Source organism: Rhopalosiphum maidis, chromosome 1, assembly GCF_003676215.2.
Source record: "Rhopalosiphum maidis isolate BTI-1 chromosome 1, ASM367621v3, whole genome shotgun sequence".
NCBI lineage: Eukaryota > Metazoa > Arthropoda > Insecta > Hemiptera > Aphididae > Rhopalosiphum > Rhopalosiphum maidis.
The window spans coordinates 4,877,021-4,893,389 of NC_040877.1; the positions used below are offsets into that span (position 1 = coordinate 4,877,021).

Genomic DNA, 16,369 nt, shown 5'->3' on the forward strand with positions numbered 1-16,369 from the left:
TAGTATTTTATTAATTATAGTTATAATTTTATAACTATTTTATTATGCATGGAAAAATAGATTAGAGTGGTTAGACAAAAGCTTTAATAAAATAATTAAAAAAAGTTGGATTTGAAAAATATGGTTTATTTACTTAACTTTTATTGATAAAGTATTTTAGAAATTTTATAATTTACATTATTCTTTAAATAAATACCTTTGGTTTTATTTATTTGATTTTAGTAATAACTAGTCTTCTCGCGATGACAATGTGCTGTCTTAGGTGTGTATGAGTAAATTATTCTTCCTTGCTATCAATATTTTCCTCGTTAGAGTCATCCTGTGTAGCATTTGAGTTATCTGACATAGTTTGCTCGTTAGCACAGCAAGTGGGGTACAAGTATGAGATTTTACGTGAAAACTTCGAGGGAAAATGTATTAAATGTTGACGGAAAAATCTAAAATAATCTTAGAAAATTCTTTGTTCTACTTTAAATTAAAGTTTATTAATTATAAAGGATTTATTAAAACAATAGAGAATTTAATATACTTATGCTAAGTATTTAATGTATTTGGTTGTATTAAAAGTGCACACCTGTTTGCTTATTGATTATAGTAACTTGGTTGTATATTTAATCAAAAGTGTACTAATAAAAAATCTTGACAAATTAATTTAAGACATATTGTAAAATAGTATAATAATACAAATGTTATATACACCTATAAATATTAATTACTCTTTAAGAATTTTAATAATTTAAAAATGTATTACTGTATTAATATTATTTTTTTGGTACATTATTCGTTTTCCTTTTTCTTATCCATGTGCAACATGTAATATTTGTGTCCATCAGAACTAAATGTGTTTTGCAAACTTCAGAATTAGAGTGAATTGACTTATTGTCAAACTTAAAATAATAACATAATCTGATACGTACATTGGATCTTTTTACGATATTTAAATTTTAATGGAAATTATAAGTACTTATGCGTGTTGTTAAAATTTAAAAATGCTCTTACCATGATTTAAAATTGCATTGTTGTACGAAAGCCATCATAAGAATAGTTAATATTCTTAACTTTAATTTCCATAATAAGTTAATTTACTCTTTAAGATCAAAACTAACAACCCAAGGTGGCCAAGGTTGGTTTTGCAGAACGCAAATGTTCTATGTTACGCGTAGGTTAGTAAGAGAAAACGGGAATGGTACTCTATATCATATATTTTAGAGATTCTTACCAGCTCATAAATCAACTATGAATTCTTAATGGTAACTGTTTTTCATGCGAAATTGTCAACGATATTACTACCGTGGATGTAGTCACATGTGTCCATAGTATAAACACTGTTAACCGAACAGGTTGGACAAGAACACTTTCAGTTTTGTGATACGTATGCCCCATTGTTTATCCATACATTACGTCTGTTTATGGGTTACTCATGATCTGTTTATACGCGTATTATGGTGACGATTGTTTGAATAGATAAAAACTTAAATATAATTTAATGACAATGCACGTGGGCGTGAAACGCGTATAATAATCGTGACGTGGTGTTAAATATTAATAATTTAATATATTCAGCTAGTAAGCTACTGGTCAACTATAGACTTCATGAATCATGAGTTATTGTTTGATAAATAATCAAATCACAATATAGCTACTACGAGTAGTGTTAATGGTTTAGTTTTTATATAATAAAATAATATATAGGTACATAAAAATATCAAAATAATAATAATATGAATATTGAATACATTTATCTAGAAATAATTTTTCATATGTAAGTAAAAAAAACAAATTCTTGTTATAGTATATTATACAGCGTGTTGAAAATAAAATTTTATCCTGATTGCTCCACAATTATTTATTATATTATCAAATAATTTGTCTGAATATTTTATTTTACAATACATTTATTTTTATAAAAATTAATTACCTATTAAATTGCTTATTGATATGTACATAATTTATCATATATATGAGTTATGATTTATGATTGTAAACTACTAGGTATTTAGAAAATTGTATTTTTTATTATAATCATAAAATGTATTATCTGTTATTCATATTATATAATACTTATATTTCGTGAATCCCAAATTTGAAGATTTTTTTGTGTCACATATATTAAGTATTTAAATAAGTAAATGTACATGTTATGTAATATATATATTTTACTATATGACTCGAATACATGTATGATAATGAGTGAGCTGAATATATTAATAATGCTATACAATATATCGGAGTCTGTTTGGGTCAAAAGATACTTTTAGATAGAAAAAAAAATAATAATACCAGATATCAGTATAACTGGTATTAAGTTTTTCAACCGTATGGTTTATTGGTTTTTAGAAAATTGTTAGATTACTTCTTCATAAATATTGAAAAAAACGTAAAGGTTTTCTATAATGAAATTGATTTGAAGTAATATTGTATTATTATATATTATAGTTAATCAAAATTAAATATGTATAATAGTCGATTATATATTTTGAATTAATTCAATGTATAGACGTGTTTTAAAATGAGCTATGCTTAGAGAGTTGTAATTAAAATAAAATATAAAATAAACGACGCTTACTGTATTATTGGAGTTTTACGTAGGAAGTAATAAATAAAAACATTTGTATCAATGTTAAATTATGCCCGGCTATGCTTTCTTGTCTGGGAATAGGAACTAAGAATTGTATTGTTTTTAATTAAAATTATCTGTAAGAGGTTTCCAAAAAGAGACTTCCTAGATACTGGCATTTCATAATTAATACATTCAGTATTGTAATTTAAATGATAGGTACCAAATAATAAAACGGTTTTTCTTATTAACCTATACATTATTTATCAATTAATCAGTTTTTATAGGTATTCACTCTTTTCTTGTACTTAATATTGTTCTTCGAATTCAAATGGTTTAATAATTATTAGATGAGATGTGCATAAATTTTATTATTATTATAATCAGTCAATGATTCAAATATTTCAATTGATTTATATTAATTTATATAAAAAATTAATATAAAAATATACGATTATTTTTATTTATTTCTTATTTTAGTTTTTGAGCGGGGTGGAGAATACCTATTATTGGTTTTATAACGATATGTGTTTTTTTTAGATTGTCGTCACCTTTTTGAGTATAAAAAAATTTAAATTTTTAATATAGAGGTAGTTTCTGGTAAAAAATAGGATCGATTTAGAATTTCGAGATCATAAATAAAAAGTATCTTGCATTTTTCAAAATAATCTGCATAAATATGAATATTTACGCAACACCAATTTTTGACAAATTTTATTATATTTTTTAATTAAAATAATAAAATAAATAAAATAGTTATTTTATTATATTTTTATTAATCTCAATTTTTTTGCAGGAACTTAAAACTTTTCAATGTTATGTATATTATTATTAACTATACACAATGATATTTTCAAAATATATTATTACAATCTACCGTGTATTACAAATAGGTATTATACATAAATTAAAAATATGATGGTTTGACAGACAGTCTCTACTTAGAATAATTTTCATACACATAAGTAGATCATGAAAATCAAATTTAACATGATATAAGTATATTACAGTAACGAGGTAAATTTGACACCTACTATACAAAAAATCGAACTTGATTTTTATTTTTAGCTATGCTCAATAATTATAAAGAGTTTAAAATAATACACAGTATACATTATTTATAATAAATCTAAATACTAATAAATTTAAGCAAATAAATAAATTATTATTGGTGCATTTATTTTTATTTATTCTTTAAAGTTTCAGTAATTTCACGGCAGTAACTAGAAAGTTTTAAATATATACTACTTACTATACTACCAAAAGTTTTATAGAGTAGGTAGGGGTAAACTTTTTCATGATTATGGATACTTTAACTTTCTTTGTTCTGGTGTGATAAATCAGATATCTTCTTAGGTTAATAATGTACTTTATTTTATATTTCTTATTAGATATTTATAGTGACTAAGTTAAATATCGATTGGGAGAATATTAGTGTATAAATTGGCACTTGAAATATATAAGTAGCTGTTTAAATATCAAACTGTGGGTACATCTATATATCGTTACTTTATTCTCATGTGTAATGTTTAGAAAACAATTTAAATTTAAATTGTCCTTATAATATTCTAATCTTAAAAAATATATGTTTGAACATTTTAAAATTGTATATTAATTTATATACGTTTTTTTAGTGTAATTTATGTCATAATAAATCTATTATTAAACATGCATTTAATTATAGTAGGTAAATGAAGTAATGTTTAAATTTTTATTTTTAGTAACTAAAATATTGTAAATTAGTATTATTTTTTTAGTACGAAAAAATAAAATTTCAATTTAACGAAAAAAAACTTTTGATAATAGAATAAACACTCAAAATATATTTAATATTAGCGTACAATTAAAAAAAAATAAAAATGTATCGTTGAAAATTTTGAATTTTGTTTGTTTATATACTCATATTGAATTGGAACCGAGTATACAACACACGTCTAACGCGTTTATATAGTGGCTGGTATAGGTACTAGTAGTTTCTGTGGGATATGAGTGCACGTGCTGTTACGTTCAAGGGCTTTTGTTCACAAAATTCACTAAACGAAAATGTCACGAGTGTTGATCAGGAAAACACGGTTTTCTCCCATTATTATGTGCTCAGGTAAATTCACTCTATCTTTAACTCACAAACAAAAATAAAAGGAATTGTAGTTTTTGCATTTAATGATAGAATAACCTCTCTTTTTACCAGTTATTTATATTATTATTTTACTATAGACATTTAGTATCAAGTATAGAATAATATATAGAAGTTGAAGTTGATCAATTTAACACTCATTATTTTCAAAAATTTTAATTTTTTTAAAAAAATTTTTGCTAAAACAATTTGATGTCATTGCAAAATAAAATTATATTAAACAATAGTATGCTAACACTTGGTCGTTATTATGTTATTATTTTTTCAAGTTTTTACTTTTTCGAATAACAACATAATTTTTAATTTTATATTCTAAAGTCGAATATTTTTCTGATTACTTTGATGTATAAGAAACTAATTTCGAATTAGCAATTAATTGATTTTAATTTATTATTAGGTATTTAAAGTTTAGATTTGGGTTATAAGTACACTGAAGACTGGAGTACTCCGTAAAATGATCCACTGCTACACTCATCCAAACTTTAAATACTTATTATTAGATACAATTAATTATCTAATCGTTCAAAATTCGATTTTCGTGTATCGAAATAACGATAACGATAAAAATTGTAAGTTATATATACTCATACAATTTTACTTAAAAATGTTTATTTGCAATAATATTTAAAAAACAAGTATACACTTTTAGAAGTAATGACTTTAGACACTTGAATGGATCACCCTTGTGGTTTGTGTATAATATTTAATATATTATATATGTAGTGTTATCGAACGCGTGATGATCATCCGTGTTTTATAATACTGTAGAATGTAAAATGCACGTGTGGAAATTGTCACTGGTACAACAATATCGTCCAATATTAGGGTTGGGGGTTCTGTCTTCAATTCCCACGGCGCTAAGGGGAAGATTTCCAAGTGTATGCGTATTATATCGCGTGACATTGCCACAACTACCGTGCTTTTCATATCTTGTCAGTATAACCTGCATGGGTATAACGCGCGTGTGGTGCGGCCACGGAATCAAAATCGGAGAGGGATATGTGTCGGCAGAGAACATGTTGTTATTATTATTATTATTTTCATCACGAGCCCCCGCGGGCATCTTATTTATGACGTCGACGTACGCCGTTTCCCCCTTGTGGCTCTGTGCGAAAAATAGCTTTATTCCTTTTTCAGTTTCTTTCTTTATAGAATCTCTCTTTTTTCATTCTGTTCGGGACAAATGGTGTCGTGCATGTTTTTCTCACTGAGTATAATACAATATATTATCTTCATATCTCTAAAACTTATGCATTTTTTTAAGCATTTTCTTTTTTTTTCAATTTCAATTTTCTTTTTATAATTGATCGTTAATACAATTTATTAGTCTTATTTTTTACATTGATTTTCTCAGTTTCAATTATTCAATGTTGAGATATTTGTGTTAAATTAGTTATTGTATATTTGTTATTAGTTTAATTAATAGATAGTTAGTCGTATTGCATCAATAAATATAAAATAAGAATTTATAAAAATGTATTTTGTAAGTACACTTATGAAATAGTAAAAATATGCCAGGTAGTATTTGAAAAGTTTAAAGTAGAAATTTTAATAGTTCATTAGATATTTATGTTTGAAATTTTATTTGCTTATACATTTTGTCCATACAAGACGAATATTAAACAAAATTTAAAAGTAAATAAAGTACGAGTAATAGAGTAATACAAATAATGTTATATAATTCAAAATAATATGAAAATAATAATTATAGTAAACTATACTATCAATTTTATTTAATATTTTAAAATATTTACGAAAACAACATTTAATTTACAATTCATTAAATTATAAAGTTGTATAGGAGTTTCTAATACTTAATCATTATAATATATTTATTTTGTACATTTTGAATACTTATTAATTATTAATAATTTGATTTGTATAATTATCATCTACTTAAGTCTAAAATATTTAGTTGAGTTATGAAAAAAATATAAATAACGTTAAATTTTATTTTTATTTATTTAAATATCATAAAAATTATTATTTGACTCATGCAACGTGATTAATTATTGATTAAAATGTTTGGTATACCTTCTTTATAAAGAACTGAAGTAAAGTTTTTTGGTAAAAGTGTATAAAGCGTATATAATATAACGTATATTGTATAACGTTATTTATAACTAGAAATAAAAATTGTATATAAATTTATAAGAATACTCGCTTCTTGCACATGCATTATCTAATAATACATAATAGGTATATATGATTACATAATTTACGTATAGGTATTAAATACCTATATTAAGTTTACTTCAGTTTCTTATCTGATAATTTCATTATTAATTAAATTTAGGTAACCAATGTATAGTAATTATATATATTATTACTTTAAAAACACAGGAATTCTGAAACTACTGTAACTTTTAAAATATTAGAACTTATATTATGTCGTATTTCTTTAAATGCTTATATTTACTTCGTATGAATATAGAATTTTAATGATAGATTGCAAAGACGGTATTAGTTTTTTTTTTTTAATTGTTTATTTACGTATAATTTATTTATTACATTTTCGAATATAGAAACAGCCCTACAAGTTTCATAATTAGTTTCTATAAAGGTAGAATATTTGAAATTAATATGTTTTTTAACAGTTAACAGTAGAAAAAAAGGTTAATCTAACTTTGGCCATATTTGTTTTTTACTAATTACAAAGATTTATCAATTGAGTTATTAATAAAATGTTTGAAGTTATTTAAATAATATACATGATTTCTAAGTATAGAATTTCATCATAATTTATTTAACAGTCTTACTATTGTCTATTAACCATAAGAAGCTACCAGAAATAATAATTTAGTTTATTAGTTAGGTGTATGTATATTTCGGGTTACCTATATGGTACAAGTTTGGGAGGTAAACATAAAAAACGTGTGTTGTTTTGGAAGAGTATTGGATTTTTGTATTGTAAATTTAAGAAGGTAGAGATTCAGAACCCCTTAAATCATCCTACTAATTAAAAATTGAATATCATAATATGATCACTTTTTTATTAGTTATTTGATACTTTAGAATTTAATATATTTCTTAAAGATTTGAATTTTATTTGTAGACCATATTTTTGTTTAAAATCAATAATTAGAATATTACTTTTATTAATTTACTTTAAGCTTTGGTTTAATTTATATTATATTATTTCTATTTCAGTCTAAATTCTGGTATTTTGTGTCTGTATAAATTGAATTTTAACTTAATCAATTTCAATATTTTCTCAAGGAAAATGTCCAAACATTGCAAAATACCCTCTTGAGACAAAAGAATCCAGTAACAGTTGACCATCATAAAATCAGATATTTTTTCTTTTTACCATCGTAAAACTCACTAAAAGATCCGCAGCATTTACGTCGTCTGTATTACGTCGGCATCTGTTGACTGCGTCGATATAAGAAAATAAAGTTGCAACTCCCCCTTTTACCATTGCCAAAAACACAGAATTTCTTCCCCACTTTAGACAGAAAGTGAGAGAGAGAACAAAAAAAAAAAACAGTAGCCTAAGAATCATTTCCATCCGATTTTCCGCCGATTTAGACCCGGCAGCCCCAAGGGTCGTAATAGCCGATGGCTACCTCATAAAACTCGAATTTTGCTTAATGCTGTTTCTTATCCAAAGTCTTTTACTTCACCTCTTTTATTTTTATTTCCTTTGGATTTGCCTAAATCTACCATTTCATTTCCAAGCGGACTTCGTCACAATTCCGATTTTATCTACTCCACAGATTGCACGGTTGCACTTTATGACCCTGAAGTTTCCAACAAATATACACATAGATAGGTACTGATTTTGGACACGATATCGTTGTCGAAACATAGTTTTAATTTATTCAAGATGATAATACAATATTATTTATTTATAAGCATTTGAATTTGTATATATATATATATACCAATAACTTTACTGTTTAGTGTTCATCTACTATAATCTTTTTTGAATTATATTGATAATTAAGAATACATAAATAATAATGGCCTTGGAAATTATTATTTTATAATATTTTTGAAATTTGAATGATATTATTTTAGATTGACTTATTATTAAGCTAAAGGTAAGAACATAATTTATTTTTGATTCTAGGAGGTATTTTACTTTTTAAATGAGTTGTGAGTGCGTAAAATATAAATATTTAAAAATGATTTTAATTCACTCTAAAACTAAAGTATTGTAAAAACTCAATGAGAGAACACTAACTAGGTTTTTAACTTTGAGTTTGATAGTTGGTCAATTCATATTAACTCATTAACATTTAAGTTAATAACACAAAATTGGAACTTATTTTTAGTATGTTATGCGTTAGCAAAATGGAGACAACACATACGAGTACGATTTTCTTTTAACAGTATATATTATGTAGTTACGCATTATTTATCTACATTATAACTTTTTTTTCAAATATTAATAATAATTTTAAATTCAAAATGGTACAAAAGGTGGAAAAAACAATTGATTTGCCGTTAAAATAAAAAAAAAAATCTGTTAAATGCACGTAAAAAAACTGGGATATTATATTGCACATTTTAATGGCACGTTTAGGGTTTGTCTTTAGACAGCTATATGACTTACAGCTATTATATGCAATGTTATAAATTTTATACAATTGCGATCTTGATCAACGTTATTCGAATGAAATACATATTTTTTAAAAAAGCTGGGGACGTTATGAAGAATATATATAGTTTTTCTAAAGGGGAATGTCATTGCAGAAAAGAAAGGGGGGATTTTGCACAGAGAACAATAACAATGGTACTATGGTCGCTCCTGGCGATCGGAAATACGTCGTTCGAATTTCAACACAAACGTCTCTTCACCTCCCAAACCTATTCTACCGTTAGGTCGTTATAAGTCCCTTTTATGCGTACGCAATGCAGGTGAAACTCTTGTCATATAAAACGGCTTCCGTGAGTTATTACTGATATTTTTTTTCTGTTATTTAATCAGTTATTAATTTTTTCCTAAAAATTATTTGTTGTTTGTTTTAATTTATATAAAGTTTAATTAAATTAATAAAACCTATTTAAATTAATCAGTATAGTTGAGTACATGAAAACGGTCAAATGATATTTTACCTGGATTTTTTTTTTTTTTTTTAGTAAATTATGGTCTCTTAGTTACACAAACAGACATTTTTATGTTGCATGTTGAAAGTGATATTTTATTAAAATTGTATTTAAACCTTATACAATATCACTAGTTTCATTCTGACCCAAGTCTGTCTACGACGATTAAAGTGACATTTTAATGTTCTCAGAAATGTATAATGTACATAAACATAATGTACTATTTCTTATTTATGTGATACTCCATAAAATATTGCAATGCTATAAACAATTTTGGATGTGATTAAAATATAATTGTTCTGGTAATCTGGTATTATAATTTAGATAATTTTATTTACTATCATTAATATTTAGTTATTAAGTAAAACGATAAATTTATTCTTTTATAACATTTTTACTGTCACAATATTATGTTGATATTAAAGAATAAAGACTAAAGAATAATGGAATTTTACTTACAAAATATAATATAATAATATTATCTTACTGTCGAAAAAGATTGAATGATAAATATTAAAGTTTGGGTGGCTAAGTTCGTTGACTTATATTATTATAGCACTATCCATTTTATCGAAAAAGTGAATACCTATAACACGAATACATAAATAGTGGCGCACATTATCGAAAATATAATTGTCCATTATAAATGTAATATTGGTAACCATACGTTAAAATATGTTGTAGCGTTAATAATATTAGTGCAATTATTTTAAAATAATATTACAGTTTTGTTACAATAATTTTTATCATTATTTTATAAAAAGTATCTTAAATATTGTATTTTTTCTTTAAAGAATATAAACAAATCATTTACAAATAAGAATTAAAATTGAAGAATATTATTTTATATTATTTAATTTATATTACCTATTGTTTAATATTTGGATCGATGATCTCCAGACTTTTTTTTATAGAGATAGAGGAAGATAATTGATATACACAGTGAAAGTAAGTGATAATCACATTCTTGATTTATTATTTGTACAACGCGTTGCGCATTTTTATTATTTTGAGGAAAAAAGTATTAAGCTTCCATTATTTTATATTAATTAATTTGTTTAAAAGTATTGCCAAATATTTTTTATATTATCATCAAAGTAGGTAATAATTTTTATTAATCGGTATTAGTATAAAGTATTGTACTCAGTTGCTACTGAGTATAGTTACATTGGTGGCCGTTAGGTTAGTGTATGACTTATTTTTCATAAAAATATACTCGTATTTATCTATGAATACCTTATCATTTACTTATAAAATACATTTATAAACTTAAAAGTGTTAAATTTTTAAAAACAATTTTCTTTTTGCTTTTATATACCTAATATGAATAGTTTATTTTTAAATTTATTTTTTGTTAGATATTTTTATTTAATATAAAATGTACTTGTGAATAACACATTATGTATTTAATACAGTGACATTTATTAACGTTTAATTTTTAAATTCAGTATTTTATTAATACTTCAAAAAATGTTTTCATCAATTCGATTTATGTTAAAAATCAAACTTGTTTTAAATATAGTCTTTTTTTGGAAAAACTTTAATAATGGCATACGCTGGTTTCAATAAATTAGAAAGCACACCTTCATAGTATATTCCAAAAAGCTTTTTGTAAAACAGTTTGTATTTCATTTACAACGCGATAAAAATCCGCTATTGCATGGTTTTGATGTGTCAAGTAATATACCAATGAACCACTATCCTTTTATTTGGGTTTTTTCTATTGTTTTGGTTTTACGATTTTCTTTGCGGAGATCTCGGTCTATCAGTATTCCCCTTAGCAATGGCCCGTTTGATATTCCTTGCGCTTGACCACCGTCGTCGATAAAGATATTCGATTCGGACGGGATTACTGAGCGGCAAAACGTATATAAACACGTGTATACTTACCTGAAAGATACCTTTTATATATGTATGAAAAAACTGTTGGTAATAAATGATCCGATTTTATTAGTAAGCAATGAAGATTTATTTTTCGATCAGCTATACTGCACATCCGGAATCCGAAATCAGTTCCAAAAACTACTTCTCTGTAAAGTCAAAAAAATGTTAACGGTTGGTTTGTTAGCAAATCATTGTGAAAAGCGAATAATAGTTTGTTGAAATAAAAATAAAATATATTTACAATGTACATTTTGTTTGTAATATTTAATTATACACAATAAAAAGGTATTAACAATTTTAAGTTTTTAACTAACAACAATTACTCTATTTTAGAGGATATGGACTTAATTCATTAAGTATCTCGTTTTTATGTTATTTGGTATTTAAGTTTTTTTTTATTTGATGTGTTTTAATTTAGTTTTGTATACAAATTATGAAACTAATAATTCGATCAAATTTACTAGTATATTTTATAAAAGTTGATACATGTTTGTTTCTTTATCATTATTATATTTTTCTAGCAATAATTTTCTTTATTTTTACAGAAATTACTTGTAGTGTTTCGTTTTAATATTATGTGTCATTTGATTGCACAATAAATAAATATAATAAACAAAAGTCGTTCAAAGTTTTTACGCAATTTAAAAAAAAAATTATATTACTGAAATAAAAACCTTGTTGGGTTTTGAGTAATAAAATAGCAACAATGGTTAAAATATATCCCGTGGGAAATTTTCTTAAGTACTTAGTATATACATACGTAAAATATGTTGTACATAATATTTTAATGACGATGTTGAATTTTAGTGTGGCTTAGATTACTCAAATTTTCACACTAAAACTCTCAAAAATATAAGAATTTTATGGATTATAAAATTTCATATTTTTTATTTATAAAATGTATTAACTTTTTTACTTATAAACTTGTGATATGTTAGACGTGTATAAATATCTATAAAATGTATAACTACAGTTTTTGTTTTTATATTTTTTGACATTTAAATACTTCATTCCTCGTTAGTCGTTACCGTAGGAACGTTATAGTTTTATCATTATTAAGAAATTGTTTGTTAATTATAATATGTTTAACTATATAATAAATATTTATAACTTTACGAGACATATTTATATTACTAAACCAATAGATACTAGTTTAATATATAATAATTTACATCCATAGTTTAAATATGTACATGATAATAATAATGCTAATAATACAAATTATAGTTTAAATTGCATTGTATTTTAAATCATTTTTTTTAAAGGTACTTATTCATAAAAACACTGACTAAAATACATTAAAAAATGAAATCATATACTGTTGAAAAGTCTGCTGTAGAACATTTTACAGAATCCTTATTAGTGTTTAGTAGTGTCTCGTTAGCGATTCTGTTATTATCGAGAAACCCTTCAAACTTTTGAACTTTTTTTTTTAGGATAAAAGAGGAAATGTTCAATTCTCGAAGGGCCGAGGGGCTTAGATATATGGTTGAAAACAAGAAACAGAATTTCACTGGACACTTAGGTCATATTTTCCTCTTTCTCTCTTTCAGTTATACATGATTACAAAAGTTACATCATTTGTCAGAACATGTCGCGTGTGCCGCTGACAACTGCAAAAGCGTCGTTAATCACATTGTCTCGATCAAATTAACGTGTATTATTATAACAGAAAAACATGTGCACTTTCCCTTACCAAAAATGTGCACCTGACGTACTACCGTTTATCATGTGACTAAATTAAATCTCGTAAATCGATGGTATATTATACAATTATATAGCCCTTTTATAGAAGGCCTTTTTTTGATATTGTTTGATTGATAATAGCAAATGGGTACATGTTTTACGGAGTAATGTACAGAAATAATTAATGTATACAATTATGTGTAAAGTGACCTGACAAATGTATGGAGTATATAGTTTTGTAATAGTGTAATTGTATAATTTATAGTAGGTAATTCCTACATGTAAATCAGAAAACTGATAATTGTATGTATTTTCGCGGTATTTATACATATGTGATAATATACATTTAGTTTTGTTATATTGTTTCTTAGTCTTAAAAAGTAGTAAATAAAAAATACAAAATAAATTTAGTGACCCAATACTTATAGTGTAATGTCAAAGCATAAATTAAAAAATATCCCAAATGACTGAACATAAGGTATACTCGTAGAATTCAAATTGATTACTCTTTATAAGAATCCATCACTATGCCTGTATAATATAAATATATTTTTGACTTAAGATGCTTGTAGTGTTAATTACGTTCAAAAGAGAAATCCCAGTTGGAGGAACGAACGTTGTTGACATTATCATCTACCGTATACAGCGCTACTATACGATGTAGCATCGCGGGGGATTCGCTTAATTGTTATACGACGACGTGCCTCGAGTCGTGGAGAGGAGGGAACATTATAGTCAAAGCCTATAACTCGCGGTAGTAGTCGATGTTGAATTTGCATTTTGGCCCTTTATAATAGACATTAGAACGGATTTCCCGGGTCGTATGTATAGAGACCAACTTCAACTCACCCTTATGATTTATATCCGAAGGGCTACTGAAACTTTCAACAAACACGGTAAATGTGATTGTTTTTGTTTGAGTTTAATATTAAAATTACTGTATAGTTATGTACCTGTGATACAAAATTATCTATTACTGTCATTCAATTATATGTCACATTAAACATTAAATGTTTAGTAGTATTATGACACTGAAGTCGTTACTTGTACAGGATATGGTTTTGAAAATTAAATAATGAAGAAAACTTGAAGTATTAAGATAGATTTACTGTGAAATCTTATGCCTCTATAGTGGAAACGTAATTATGTAAATAACAATAATTTAAACATATTTTTTAACTATTAAAAATATAAAATGGAAGATGAATGAAAAAAAAATGAAAATAATTTAAGTGATCAACGCAAAATTTAATCAAAAAATATCATTACAATTTTAATTATCACTAATTTTAGTATGAAAATGTTATTTTCTGGGAAAGGGGTAAGTTGTTATACTCGCTCAGTATATAAAAAAAGATGAAACCACCTGTAACGGGGATGTCGTTTCGACGACGACTCCAAGCGCTGTCAAATTAATCGAGCAGGAATGTATACGTCCCGGGTGCAACGAGTTTTGTTTTCCGTCTCATTTATTCAACGGACTCGAGCCGTACTAATCTCTTAAGAATTCCAAATTAGAATCGGGTTTCCGGTTATTCCGAGCACTTTAGACTTTAAAAGGGGCTTCGTCGTTTAAAAGGATCATTGTAAACGAGAATTTGACGTTTTACCAACATACGCGTAGTAGTGTTATTTTTATTTTTTTTCCTTTTAAAATTTGTACAATAACGAAGTTTTTAAGATTACAATGTAAAAGGGAACTTATATTATTGATATTATTGTATTCAAAATTAAAAAAAGCATGTTGCATGTTATACATTTTAAGTAATAATAGGTAGGCACTTAAATATTTAGTATTCAATAAGCTTTTTTTGTAAATGTTAACTGAAATTTTAAATAAATAATTACGTAGTAATATTATGCTTGAAGTATTTAAATTAAGCTATGTAAATAAACTGAAATTTTGAGTAAGAAGCTTAAGTAATATTAAATAATTCATGTTTGTTTAAATTAACCAAAGTAATTATATGTAAAGTAATTAATATTAGATCTATAAATAAAATACTCGAAGTGTAATAATTTTTTTAAACATAGCTATTTTATATTTTTAATAAACTTTCTAAATTACTTGTAATACTTTAAAGGAAAACATTATATAATTTCCTTATAATATTCTAAACTTAACCAATATGTTAAACACAATTGATAGAATTATTCATAAAATTATATATTATAGTTAAAAATATTATATATTTATATTAAATAAGTAGATGATGTATAATCGAATCTACGACTATGATTTAACAACCGTCTTTATTTTTTAATTAATCATTATTTTATAAAAAGCTCTATGATCAGTAAAAAAATAAAATTATGTATATATATTATGTAGGAACCCATAACTTTCTTAAATCGAGTCTAGTCGAAGACGTTTTACGCTATTAGAAATTATTAAGATTTAAAACATTAATATGGTGTTGAGATTTAGCTGATTTTTAGCACTCGTTTTGCCTTCACTCGTCTAGCTATCAAATAGTGATGTGTTAAGTTATTGAAGTTTTAACAAACGCTTGGCAAATCACCGCATTTAAAAACTAATTCTAATAATTGAAGCTTACTCGTACAATCATTTAAATATGCTCAATTTTTTGTTTTTTTAGACTTTCTTTTATGAGTAACATTTGAAGTAAAACTTAAAAAAATAAAACAAGTATCTTATTTAAAGTACCACCTTGAATCGATTTATGATCTATAAATCTTTTTACTCAAAAAAAGTTTTGATAGGCATAATATAAAAAAGATTCAAATAACATAAATTACATTGTTAAACTAATACATTTATTGGTTCGTTTATAGTCTAAAACGATCATTGATACAACTCATAACTAAATAATAAAGAATCCGTAAACCTATACGTATATACATCTTACTCAAATTCGTAAATCTACCTTTTATATGTCCTACACTTAAAAAAAAGAATATATATATATAAATAAAAAAAATGGGACTATGTCCTCGGAAAAAATAGGACGAAATACCCGTGTACCTGTGTGGTGTGCTTGGAATGCGATGAAATATATGAAAGGGCACATTAAAAAAAAAAAACAGACGGA

At 25.0% G+C, this 16,369-nt stretch overlaps 1 protein-coding gene across 3 annotated transcripts in view; it reads left to right on the forward strand.

The window, feature by feature from the left end:
- The window catches only part of LOC113548177 (kinesin-like protein CG14535), a 162,468-nt gene that overhangs the window by 43,964 nt on the left and 102,135 nt on the right, over nucleotides 1-16,369 (forward strand). The window lies entirely within an intron of this gene.